This window comes from Lissotriton helveticus, chromosome 9 (genome assembly GCF_964261635.1).
Source record: "Lissotriton helveticus chromosome 9, aLisHel1.1, whole genome shotgun sequence".
NCBI lineage: Eukaryota > Metazoa > Chordata > Amphibia > Caudata > Salamandridae > Lissotriton > Lissotriton helveticus.
In genome coordinates this window covers 1,043,814,290-1,043,827,299 of record NC_136070.1, presented here as the reverse complement: position 1 = coordinate 1,043,827,299, position 13,010 = coordinate 1,043,814,290, and the positions used below count along the sequence as shown (strand labels likewise).

Sequence of the window (13,010 nt, the reverse complement as noted above, 5' to 3'; positions counted from 1 at the left end):
GCTTGCTCCCTCCACTCTCCGCTCCAGTGAGGTTCTGCTTTTGCTGGTTCCTGCTTGGGAGGTCTCCATCCCTTGTGGTGCAGGGCCGTCCAGGTATCTGCCCAACTCTTGGGTCCTCGAAGATGTGCGAGCTGCCATTGTCGGTTATCCTGAATCTAGTTGGTCCAATGAATGAGAACAGTATGTTTTTCTTCCTCAGTCTGTCTTGCAGGGACATAAAGCCCTTCCTAATGTCCACTGTGGGCTTGGAGTAGTCCTGCGTGAGGATTATCTTGTGGCCGTTCCATGTGATCTGGTGGTTTTTCTGTGCGTAGCTGAAAATGGCTTCTGTGTGTTGTGCTCTCAGTGGTTTGCCTATTATTGGGCGAGCCCCGCTCTTTGTTGCAGCTCTGAAGGTAGGTACTCGGTGGGCTCTGTCCAGTTCGAAGGGGTGGTCGAGTTTGAGGTTAGTGATTTTTGCTATCATGTCCTCAAAAAAAGACAGGCATGATCCCGCTTTCTCTTCTGCCCCCTCCGGGACCCCTAGGGCTCTTATGTTCCCACGTCGGTTTCGGTCTTCGAGCTCTGCTGTTTGTCTCTGGAGTGTTGCTGTGGCTTTGGGTAAGATCTTTAGTTCTTTATTTACCAGTAGGTCCTCATCCTCTATGTCACTTATTCTCTGCTCCGATACGGATAGTCTGTTGTTGGTAGCATGCATGTCTGCCCTCACTGCTGCCAGCTCTAGTTGGATCGCGTCTGTGGTATGTCTTGAGGTCCGGGCCAGGTCATGAACATCTGCCAGTTTCTTTAGTATCATTTCTAGTGTGCTGTTAATGTCCGGTTTCTGCTTAATAGGCGAGCCTGTTAGCGTGGATTCAACTTTCTTCTTTTTTAGTTGCTGTTGGAGTCTTGCCTTACTCCCTGCCATGTTTACTACACCGCTCTTCTCTTGTTATAGGCCAAATCTCCTTTTACTACTTGGGATCACGAGCAGAGTTCCGTGATCCTGAGCTGTCTTCCTTAGTGTGTAGTGGCGCTGTTTGGGCTCCACGGTTATTCAGCTTTCCTACTCCCCACAAGTGTTTCACAGGGTTGCTACCTCCACCTCTCGGCCAGCCTTGGTTGATTGGTTGCCCTAGTTGCTGGCGCAGTTCTATCCAACCTGTGTGCTTTTCAGGAGGCTAGCGTCCTTGTTCTTTATGCTCGGGTCGCGTTATGGCTCCTTGGCGCTGTTTAGCCTTGTTGGCCTCACGACTGTTCGCAGCGGAGAAATCGCCGAGTCCTGCTGCCCTACTGTCACTTTCGTGCCCTGGTTTGTACTGGTGGTGGGTCCTTTGTCTGTTCACACTGTGGCTAGTGATCGGCCCGCCAGTCCTTTCCGTCCGTGCCAACCATTGTTGGGGCGATATTCTGCTTCCCTCCTTCTATATCGGCTCTGCTTGGCTTCCCCCCGCACACTCGAGACGGCTGACCTTGTTGGCTTTTGGGCACCTTTGCCTTGTTGGCTGACACCTGTGTGGAGTCAGCGGTTGTCTTCCCGCTAACGCCGTGTGGGTTCCGTCTGTCGTCTCGTGACAGCGCGGCGTACTCCCTGCGATAAACAGCCCCGCGTATAGGTTGTATTCCCTTTGTGTGTTTTGCTGCGGGTTGTAAGGGTCTCCTCAGGTCTCGCTGCTTCAGCTCTGGGATCTCTCGAGCAGCACGCCAGACCGCGATTGGGAATGCGGTGGCAACCTCCCCTAAGATGGCTACCTCGTGAGAGCGTTTTGGGTTTCAGTTTCGTTTTTATAGCTGGTTGGTTGCGCTGGCTTCGTTTGACCCCTGCTGTGCAACCGGAGCCACTCTGCTCATGTGCGGTCTCGCTTTTGCGCTTTTACCTCCTCTGGCGATTGGAACAGACTTTAGCCCACTTGAACTGGCGCGTTGCGGCAGACAGTGGTTCGAACTGCAGCGGCAACCCTCCCTAAGATGGCGGCTTCGTCTCTGGGCTGAGTCCGTTTAGGGCTTCAGTTTAGTTTTTATGCGGCTTGGCTACCTCCGATTTGTCGCACTCGCTTTGTTAGTGCCCCGCTGTGCAACCGCAGCCGCTCGCCATATATGCGCTTTCGCATACGCGCTTGTACCTCCTCTGCTGGGTGGATAAGGCTTTAACACGCTTGAGCTGGAGCATTGCGGGGGTGCTGTTCTTATCTGTCCCTTGCTGATGGGCAGTCATCGCTGATGGGGGTGCTCCACTGCTCTCCTTACTGGCCTCCCATTGCTTGGGGTTCTGTGGATTCAGAATTCTTTGATCAGTGCCGCAGGCTGTGATTCGGGATGCGGAGGCACCAACCCTAAGATGATGGCCTCTTCTCTAGGGTTAGTCTGTTTAGGATTCAGTTTCGGTTTTGTCCAGCTTGGGTACAGCGGTTTGAACACACTGGGTTTGTTAATGCCCATTTGTCTCGTTTTTGCAGCGCTGCCCCCCTCTGTGCAGCCACTGTTCTCATATGCGCTCTCGCTAGCGCGTATGCAGCGTGAGATACGCTTGTGTTACCTCTGCCGGTGGGCAGAGCTGGCTCGTTATGGGGGTTCTGCGGGGTCTTTATCTTATCAGACCTTAGCTTATGGGCAGTCACCGCGGGTGGATGCGCTCCGTTGAACTTTGCTGCTCTCCATCTCGTCCGCTCATTGCTTGTGGTTCCGTGGGTTCAGTTTCAGTTTCGTGGCCCCATCTTGTGTCCTGCCTCGACTCCTGGAAAGTTTGGCTATATCACGTTTATCCTCCGTGGTGAACACCTATTTTAGGTAACTTCTTCTCCCCCAGTCCTTCCAACGCACGGGGTCTCATTTTTGTGCACTTTTGTATGGTGTGAAGGTCCACAATCGCCCCGATTGCTCCCAGGTACGACGGTGCGGCTGACTCAGGCAAACATCCTCTTTGCCGTCCAAGCCATGCCCCGCCTAGTCAACTTTTCCTATAAGGCCATGGTATACAGTGGTCAAAATTCCACCTATGGAATACAACACTACTGTGCTATCCACTAGTGTGACGAGGCAAAAATGACTTCAGACCTAACACTGTAGCATGGCTGCTGCAGTTGAAAAGCTGCAGTCGAAAGTCAAAATAAATACTTTTGATAAGATAAAACCTCCGTTTTGAAGATAGTAAGTAACCCCTACAGAGGTCTTGTAGCCCACGAGGCAGGATGCATAGTATTTAAACATAGGTCATGTAGAAATTTAAAATTAACATGTCTTTACAGTGTCTAACACCCAAAAGCTATTTTCACTGTAGCAAGTCAGGCTGGCCCATAGAGAAACACTGAGAAGCAATATTACATATTATTCAGACATATCCGACTAAGGACCAAGTCGAAAAATGGTTAAACTCAACGATGAAGACATTTTTTATTAATATTAGGGAAAACAACTTTGAGAAATTACCTTCTCTCTGTCTGAAGCTCCTAGGTGGTAATTTGCATTAGCATTCCAACTGTAGTCCTGTCAGTGAATACTCCTGCTCAAGTGTAAAAACTGCTACCAGTGCAGAGACATGGGCTTGGGAGTGGTGGTGTGTTTAGTTCTCCTAGCAGGAAGACATGTAGTGGTGGGTCCAGGAACATAATTTACTTCAAAGGGGCCTTCCCTGTCACAAGCAAATGTTACCCGACACCTAGAAAGGCCCACATATCTGGGTGGGCACAAAGGTTCTCTATGGGAGTGGGGGGTGAGAAGGGTTTCTCCAGCTTGGATTTCCAGAGTGAGAGGCACTGTGAGATTGTTAGCAATAGAGCAAAGAGGAACTGCAACAAAAGTGGGTAGGGTTACCCGTAGGAATGTTTACCTCATTGGTTAGGGAGGGGCCAGGAATCCTCCCCATCCACTAGCTAGTACCAGGCATAAATGTCACCTACCTCTGAACCATCTTCAGAACAATTCCTGGACCTGCAGAGGAACAGAAGAGGACTGGACCTGCTGTGTGTAACCTGAGAAGAACCCTGAAGGAGTGAACCTGCTTTCTATTGTTCCCAGGGCCAAGAAGAGGACTTTAAGGGTCAGTTGACGGACCTTCTATATGGGTACAAAGCTACAAAAAGCTGCAACCGGCCTTTTTTCAGAAGTGTCCAGCTTCCCAGTACCAACTGGACCTGTAATGGACCCTACGGAGGGGTCTCTGCTGGAGTGAGTCTTGAACCCCAAGTACTGTTCTCGAGGTCCAGAAAACCAGGTATGTTCTGACTTTCATACCTCTGGAGGACAAGGACAAAACACCACAGCCTATCCGACTGAATGAAGTGGGACGATTCGGGTCACTCACAAACACCTCTTTGCCTTCTACGAAATGAAGAGTCGATCAGACAGTAGAAAATACAAACCAAAAGCAGTTTATTCAAAGTTCGCTCAGAGCGGAGCCCTGTCTGCCCAGTCGCTAAAAGTGTTGCAGAGAGAGTCTGACTTCAGCAAGCATAACGATACATTATGTACATTTCAGAATCAATGAAAACACATCCACCATACAAAGGAGTAAGTTTTCGTTCTGAGGCCGGGCACACATGATCTATCAGTCAAGGCCATTCCGCCTGTGCCCGCCACTAGACAAGTGGGAGTGTTGAATATGAATTTAGGACCCAATTGTAATTTTCCCGATTCATGCCCATATATAGGTATAAATCACCCTATCCTTATATAGGCATAGAAATCATAACCATATTTAGACTTAGCCTATGCAGTCCAAATACGGCATGGCTACTTCCACCTGTTCCGAAAATCCACAACGATTTCTTGGAAAAACCCGCCTTCAGCAGTCAGAGACTTCCCCTTGCTTGAATATTGATTTATCCAAGAACTCATGGAGTTTTCAAAGAACTGAGTCCTTGATGACGTTATTATGTCCAACCTTACGTCAAACTAGGCACATTCAGGGTATAAATATACCCACATTTGCCCAGGCAAACACACGGTGGTTTGGAGCAGTTCGACTATCTACTTGCCCGACACCCTGCTACAGCAAGTGCCGAAGGAAGCCGACCCTCCAGCAGACGCACTGAGAGAGACGCTGTCTTTTCTCTTGCCGAGAAATCCAGCTCCAGGGTTTCCAACCTACCCTTGCGGGTTGTTGGGAAATCGAGTCCTGAAAGAGAGATACCAGACCTCCTTCATTCTAAACCAAGGTACGGAGCTGATTAGACCCGTAGAGAATTCTTGGATAGATTCTTGGCAAAAGAATACTGAAACTAAGCTACACCTCACTTACTTCTTCCCTTGTACTAGACCTAGGTTAGGTACACCGGGGTAGGCGTATTATAGAAGCACCAGTTGAGTACTTTTAGTCTTTATTTATTAATTATTGTATGTATTCTATGTATTTCATGGCTTAGAAACCATATCATGCTTTTACAGTATTATTTTATAATACTCTTCGTACTGTACGCATTGTACTTTGCAACCAGTATTACGATTGTAGCAGTTAATTTCCTCTGCATGAGAAAGAAGACTGTTCAATAAATCCTTTTATTGAAAACGCCAGTCTCTCTATTTCTCTGCACCTCTGATGAAACGATGCATGCCCGATTGACTGAGTAAAATAACTATCTATTGTTTCCCCGACTCTAGAGATGCATTTCTTATTCTTGGGAAACAAAGTTGTCATGTTTATGCGGTTATCAGAAACAAATCCCTTCTTGTGTATTCGAGAAAGTTTCTAGTGATCTGTGAGCTAGCTGGCACTCACAATTAAGTATAGTATATTCGATAGAGACCTAGTAGACCTCAGTCCTACGTCAAATCTATAGGATCTATTATTCCAATGCGCAGAGCCTATTGGGAATATAGGAACTACACTACATGGCGCCCAACGTTTGGTAAAGCGATAGATACTAGAGTAACTCAGTCATGCTTTTCACACAGACCCCTTTTTCCCGTAAAATACTCCAAGAGACATCTGGAGTGGGCAAAAAGGATATAATATCCACCAAAACTGAGTAGGACGAAAATCCTATGTATTAGTTTTTGGTTTGTTAAACGTTGAAGGATACAGTGTTCCAAAATATTGTGCACCTAATCTTGGTTTCCTTGAAACTTGCTCTACAAACTTTCGGTCAACAAAATGTCAGAGACTGGCGACGAAAGGGAGAGAGCTACAGCAGCAGCAGCTCGGGTAGTTTTAGATGACACAAATCTCCAACAAAATGACCCGGATGCCAACGACCAACGGAAGACAAGCATTTACAATGCAATAGGTCTCGCAGCATTAAAGTTTGAGTTATTGGCATTGTGTATGACAATGCGTCGCATACATTTTTTAGCAAACTTTGAATTGGTGAGCAGTGAGAGTGTGTACAAGAGTATGCTGTTGCTCACAGCTGTTATTATTCACACAGCTCTGATGATGCACCTCACGCACGGGGCTGACGCAGTTATTATTCACACAGCTCTGATGATGCACCTCACGCACGGGGCTGACGCAGTTATTATTCACACAGCTCTGATGATGCGGGGATTCGTCAGCGGATCCAGACAGATCCTCTTAGCAGAGGAAGGGGGCACGCGAGCGGTGATCTGCCCCCGGCAGAGACCAGAAGATCTAGGCTGCGATCGCCTCTGCTGAGTTGATCCCGTGAGATCAGCCGATGTAGGCCGAGTCCTTTTTGGAGACTGTGGAAGGTGGGGGCAGCTTTTCGGGGAGAAATTCAAGGACCCAAAAAGCAGCAGGTCTCGCCGAGTGCAAAGGGCTCGGATCTTGCGGAGGAGGGAGCGCTGCTCCCGGCAGGGCGATCCCAGCACAGCCCAGCTGCCTCTGGCCGGGGTCCCCTCGCTGCCTCCGCCGGCCGTGTCTACAGACTCCTGCGCCCTTCACTGCTGCAGCCCGCCCCCACTCGGCCCCCTCCCGGCTCCGGGATCACATCTGTAGAGGGGGAGATAGCGAGCAGCAGCACCCTGCCTGGGAAAACAGAAAGTTGCATTGAAAAGAGTAGGCGAGCAGGGGGAGGGCTCTCCTTCCTCTCTGTGCCCGAAGAGTAATCAAGCGCCCATTGCACGGATGAGGAGGGCCGGCCCGCCTGCCGCACGCACTGTCACGCACACCCAGGCGGTGGGCGGGCTGTCATGGCAATGCGCGAGCCTCGCACATCCTTGCAGGATCCTTGTTGGGCCAACATTTCAATCAAGTGTAGTCAGGAAACCGAAACCTTCCTTGGGGCGGGACTTCCGTCTTCGGAAGCCCACGCATGCGCCCACGGAGTGCCTGAGAGCGGGGCTCCCATGCCCGAGGGAGAGCCCTGCGGAGGCTGCAGAAGTCCAGAATGGCGGTAAGTGGGGCTTAGTTGGAGGGGGTGCGCTTGTGTATGTGTGCGGAGGCGGGGGTCCCTGTATGTGTGTGTGCGTGCGTGTGTGTAGGTGCGCTGGTGTGAGGGTCTCTGTATGTGTGTGCGCGGCGGCGTGGGGGGTCTCTGTATGTGTGTGTACCTGTCTATGTGTGCGCGTCCATATACATTTTGTGTGTGTGTGTGTGTGTGTGTGTGTGAACAGCCTGCCGGAATCGGAGCGCGTGTTCACGTGCGCGACCTGATCCGATTCCGGCAGGCTGCGTGTGCGTGCCAGTCTCTTGTCTCCAAGTCCTGTTAGTCCTTGAAAGCTGAAACGATTGCAATAGGCTCGCTTTGCGACAGCAGGGGCTTTGCCCATGCAATCGCGAGACCTAAAAAACCACCTGTCCCAGCAAGACCTGTCTGGATTCCAAAGATTGGGGATCTAGTCAGGGAAAAGATCGCGGTGAAGAAGGAATTTGGGCCTTCTTACAGAAAAGCAGTACCTGTTTTAGCAATCCACGGAACAATATCAGAGTTACTACCGCCCCTTGCTGGAAAAAGGGAGAACAGAATCGTGTCCATCGACCTAGTCAAACCACATCATGCAGCCGATTATAAGTAGTAGGCCCAGTGGACTCCCAAAAACTGAAAGACTTATCACCTTTGATAAACCTACAGTAAGAAAAGAAGGACTATGCAACAAAGCCATGGAACTTGTACCTCTTGAAACCCAAATAACAGTTAGTCAAGAAACACCTGTCTACAATGATATAGCCTCTGACTATATAAATATGACAAAGGAAGAAACAGTCCCAGCGATTCCGAAAAATCCGGATGCAATCCCAACAATTGACAGAACTGCCTCTGGCTATTTCATCAACTTTGATACATTTTCTGAGGATACCAGTGAACCTGAAACTACGCCAGCAAATACAACTTGCAAAGAAAAAATAACAGAACTCTTTCATCAACTTGAAAATACATATCTGGTTTCACCATGGGTTGAATTTTGGATTGTGTTAGGTGTACTTTTTCTCCTACTTTGGCTCATTCTTGTTTTAAGTTTGGGACAGATGATAGATGGAAAATACAGTACAATGGACACATCAAGTAAGAACATCAACTTGCTCCTGAAACCACACAAATCATCTCATCGTGAACGAAGAGACCTGTCATCAGTGAACATCACAGCCGTTCCTATACCTGGTGGTATAGCATGGGACACAACTGATTATGACATTTATGGCCTGTTGGAACTGTTGAAGATTCCACACCAGTTTAAGGTTTCTTTGAGGGACTTTGTTTCACCCAGCACATTTTCTGATGATTGGGACTTTGAAACGGTTAATAATATGATGACAGATTTAGAAAAGTCAGCTAAATTCACAAAACATGAATACTTAGAAGGTTGATCAGATTATGAACAAATGTATTGTTTTAATCATTATGGTCACCATTACTTGCACAAATCTGCAAACCCTAGAAATGTTTTTACTCAATCAATGGGAACATTGTCCAATGCCGCCAAAGGGCAGCTCAAAAACATTTTATGAAAAGTTTCCATACTTCTTAGGTTTTAATTTCACAAATCCAGAAACGATTTATTTAAAAAATATGAATAAGACGGGAATGAAAACCATGCTGACCAATACTAAACAAATTTATTCTGCAAACTTTTATGCTCAGCTGTCTACATTAGGTTTTAACTTTTGGAAAGACAACATTGAGACAAAAACTTTTTGGGGCACAAAAGACTGGCAGGTGCAAGGTGTAGAAGCCTTATTCAGAGCCTACATTATCCCAGAACAAATAAGGTTTTTATATGACACTGTACAACAAACATCTTGTCTTGGCTTAGCTAAGATAAAAGATTTAAACAAACCGTCCATACCTAAAGCCACACCTGACAGTAATGGCACTGCAGAGGAGGAGGTAGATGTAAAACAGATTTTACAACAAAACAGAACTAATCCTGAATGGAAAAAATTGTTAATCTGGCCCACAGACACGAATAGCTGTCAAGATAGATTCCTGAACAAAACACAAGGGTTCACAGTAACTAGGCCAGATCCAAGATATTCCCAGAGACAACATCCAGGGATAGTTACAACATACACTGTAGGAAAACTATGCCTTGAGTGGCTACAGAAATCCACACTTTCAGAAATTAAACAACACTTAACTTTACTTAAAGAAGGCGTAGACTTACGAGACTCCTTACTTGGACCTCGTAAACCACGTCAAAAACGTTTCATATGCGCCGGTATATATTCTGCTTACAATGAAGCATGGAAAGTCACGCAAATGGAAACTGCTTAAAGAATACGGGAAATTGATCATATTCATTTAGAGAAAGCTCTCTCTGTAGTGGACAATGGGTTAACGACTCTCCTCCAGAATATATTCTTTGGACAGCATTGTATCCTCTGCCATCTACATAATGGCTTGCTGATGTTACAACATGGCCAGTCTCAATTACGTTCTATAATGCTGCTAGGCTGGACATTACAAAATCTGCGTTCAGGCTACGTGCCATGGCGTCTAATCAACACCACGTCATTGTTTACTGTCTTTAACCTAACAGACAAACAAATCTCTTTGGCACAAAGAGGAGCAGACAATACTGTGCTGAGCATTGAAAAACTGGAAAGATTACCATTAACTGTTTCTGAGAAACCAGTTGTGGAATGGATAATACATGGCACCATCACGATATCAGTGACGATTTTCCAATGTTAGTATGCGGCGCACAGCTCGAGAGAGGCTGACACTGGGAGAGCTTGAGAGAGGCTGTTCTAGCTTCTGGGAAAGGATTTACCTGCAACATCTTGCGCCTCCCGCTTCGCGGGAGACGCTGCAGCCATTGTTAATCCGGTGAGCTTGGGGTTCATACGAACACCGCCACAAGGACTTCAAGACCCAGGAGGCATTGGGTCCAACGTGCAGCTGAAGCCCCTCCCACCACTTAGTACTAATTGGAGCTTCATTTCACACAGCGCGGGACGAGTCGGGCAAAGCCCGGGCCAAGGGCGGGCCCGTCTGAGCCCGTCCGAGACTGGGCTGGGCCACCCTACGAACACTGATCTCATTGTAAGACTTAAGAATATTTTTACAACTAAAACATTTGATTGTACAAGTCGCCCATATACATTTCTAACTTTATTCCTTCACAGTATTGATATTCTAATTGTGAAGCCAATGGTACTGAAAACCGGGAAAGGGAACATGCCGGCAAGTACATGGAAGGGCGGTGGTGTTACAGGAACACTAGATGCGTTCATAGTTAGGGCCGCATCGCTCCTGGAACATGAAATCGCCTTAACCGAAAGACGACTGTCCTTAGATCCGATGTATCTTAGACGCTCATCACTGGGGGCAATAGCGGTTGCACCCTCCCCTGACCAAATGAGCACACCTAATTTTCCTGTAGAAGCCAGATAGATTAGTCACTATGGGTCTTAGTATAATCGCTGATAGTAGTGATTCGTCCCTAACCTATATATCGTCGGATACCAGGGCTAGTTTATTAAATCATTTACCGAATCCACTCACTAGAGCCAATGAAGCGCCAAATTGCGCAGTGGACAAGGGCTCTAATGTAAAGAGGAAGCGGGGTGGTAATTCGCAGAAGGGAGGTTGTGCTAAAAAGACGAAAGCCACTAGAATCACTAACTTAGTGGGTAAAACAATTGAGGGCAGTAACATCACAACCAAACATGCCCAGAATTCGACGCCCTCATGTAATCCATCTCAGAAAGACGTGGTGGAATCAGTGTGTTGAAATCCTGATAGCAGAGACGGTCTCATTGAAAAAATTGAACAATTGGTGAAATCTCTAATCCTACCATTAGTAGAGAGATCGAAAAGGATTAGCGATAAGTTAGAGCAGCTCGAACAAGCAACTCGGGCAAACTCCGCACTTCTGAGTAAATTGATTGAGAGTAGGTCAACTGAACTCAAAAAGGGAACTACTGTTCCTTCTAACCATCATAGTAGATTATCTGAAACCTCTGTCCCACGTAATAACGAGTCACCACGACAGGCGATTAACATCCCTGTGGGCAATAAACCATTATCAGGAAGATCTAAGCCCCAGGTAAGAGGAGAAGGTGAAGAAGGTCTGGGAAGTAGGGAAAATACTAGACTGAAGGATATAAGGAGTATGCCCAATACTACGACCCCACAGAGAGTAAAAGGTACTGGTAGTAGTCAAACCTTGGACCTCCCTTCGAAGTCAACACCATATGTGGTAGTATTAACAGGTGTGCCTGAGTTGACCCACGATAAAACTGAAAACTACTATGAACTAAAAAATGAAACCATGTATTGGTTAAGCAGGAATAGACCACTAAGACCGGATCTGCATGGTGAAATATTAAATGTTCGCAGAGTAGGTTGGGTGGGCCATAGAATAGAGGACATGGACGGGGACTGCATTATTGTGAATTTCAGAGATCACCGAGTGGTGCAGTATCTAAGTGGTTTCTATCATCAAAGGATAATGGAGGTATTTGCGGTTTTGATTTAGGATACTTTTATCCCCCACCTTTTACCGCTTCTATTGGACCTTCTCGTTATAGTACGCAACGAGATGGCTTTAGCTGCCCTGTGGAAAATAGGTTTAATGTCCCAATGAGTAACCGCTATGATTGTCTGTCTGGGCTAGGGTGTGTAGATTGACAGATAGGGGAGAAAGATACTGAGAAACCCCCGGGAAAGACACCTCCCGAAATTGCGACGGGCAAACATGTAATTTTAGGCCCGATCCAGCAATTCCCAGAAACGACAGCGGTTACTGAGGTGGTGCAATTAAGTACAGAGAATAACAAAGTAATTTTAGAATATGGGCCTAATTATGTACAAAATGAGGGCAACTCAGTAGTCGCGGGGACTAGCAGTAATGTGACTAAGATGGATACCTGGTCTATACTGTATTGGAATGTAGCTGGTTTGAGATCCAAGCTAGATAATTATAATTGGGTGAAACTTGTTAACGAATACGATATTGTTAGTCTGCAAGAGACTTGGATGGTAGATGTGCACCATCTGAATGGTTTTAAAACTATATTTACTCCTGCTATTAGCTCACTAAGAGGCAGAGCCAAAAGGTGGACTTTGCACATATGTATCAAATCTTTTTAAATATGACAAAATAGAGATTTTTTATAATACCTGTTTTTATCATGTTGTTAGGATTCATATTGATAAAAAGCTAAGTTTATTGATTGTGAATTTTTATAATAATGTCCCCTCAGGAGATGTCCCTAATGTTTTGAAGTCCCTTAGAAATGACATTAGCAGCTCGATAGGCAAGGATACTAAAGAGTCTATTGTTGTGTGGGGGGGGGGGTGATTTTAACTGCCCACCTTGCACAAGGGGAGAGAGGGGGGTTTGTGGCCTTACGCTAGATAGAGACATGAATTTGACACATTTTGACCACTCCGAAATTGGGGACCTCTTGAACGAAATCATCTTTACATGTGATGTTGGGTTCGAAAATTTAATGTGTCAACCGGAAATGCCATTTTCCCCTACTTTTAATGGAAGAGGGGTATTCTCAGTAATTGATTTTATTTTGATATCAACAAGTCGTAAAGATAATGTCTTGGGATACAAAACGCTAGAGAATCCCCTGAGTGACCACTTTCCCTTAAGGGTAGAAATTGTAAAACCATCTTCTGACCTTGTGAAAGATCAAGAAACTAGGCATTCTTCACACCATGTTGCCCTGCAAAGACAAA

General features: G+C 46.5%; 1 protein-coding gene across 1 annotated transcript in view; it reads right to left on the bottom strand.

Moving 5' to 3' along the window:
• NOL8 (nucleolar protein 8) overlaps positions 1–13,010 on the bottom strand; it is a 205,636-nt gene that overhangs the window by 172,087 nt on the left and 20,539 nt on the right. The window lies entirely within an intron of this gene.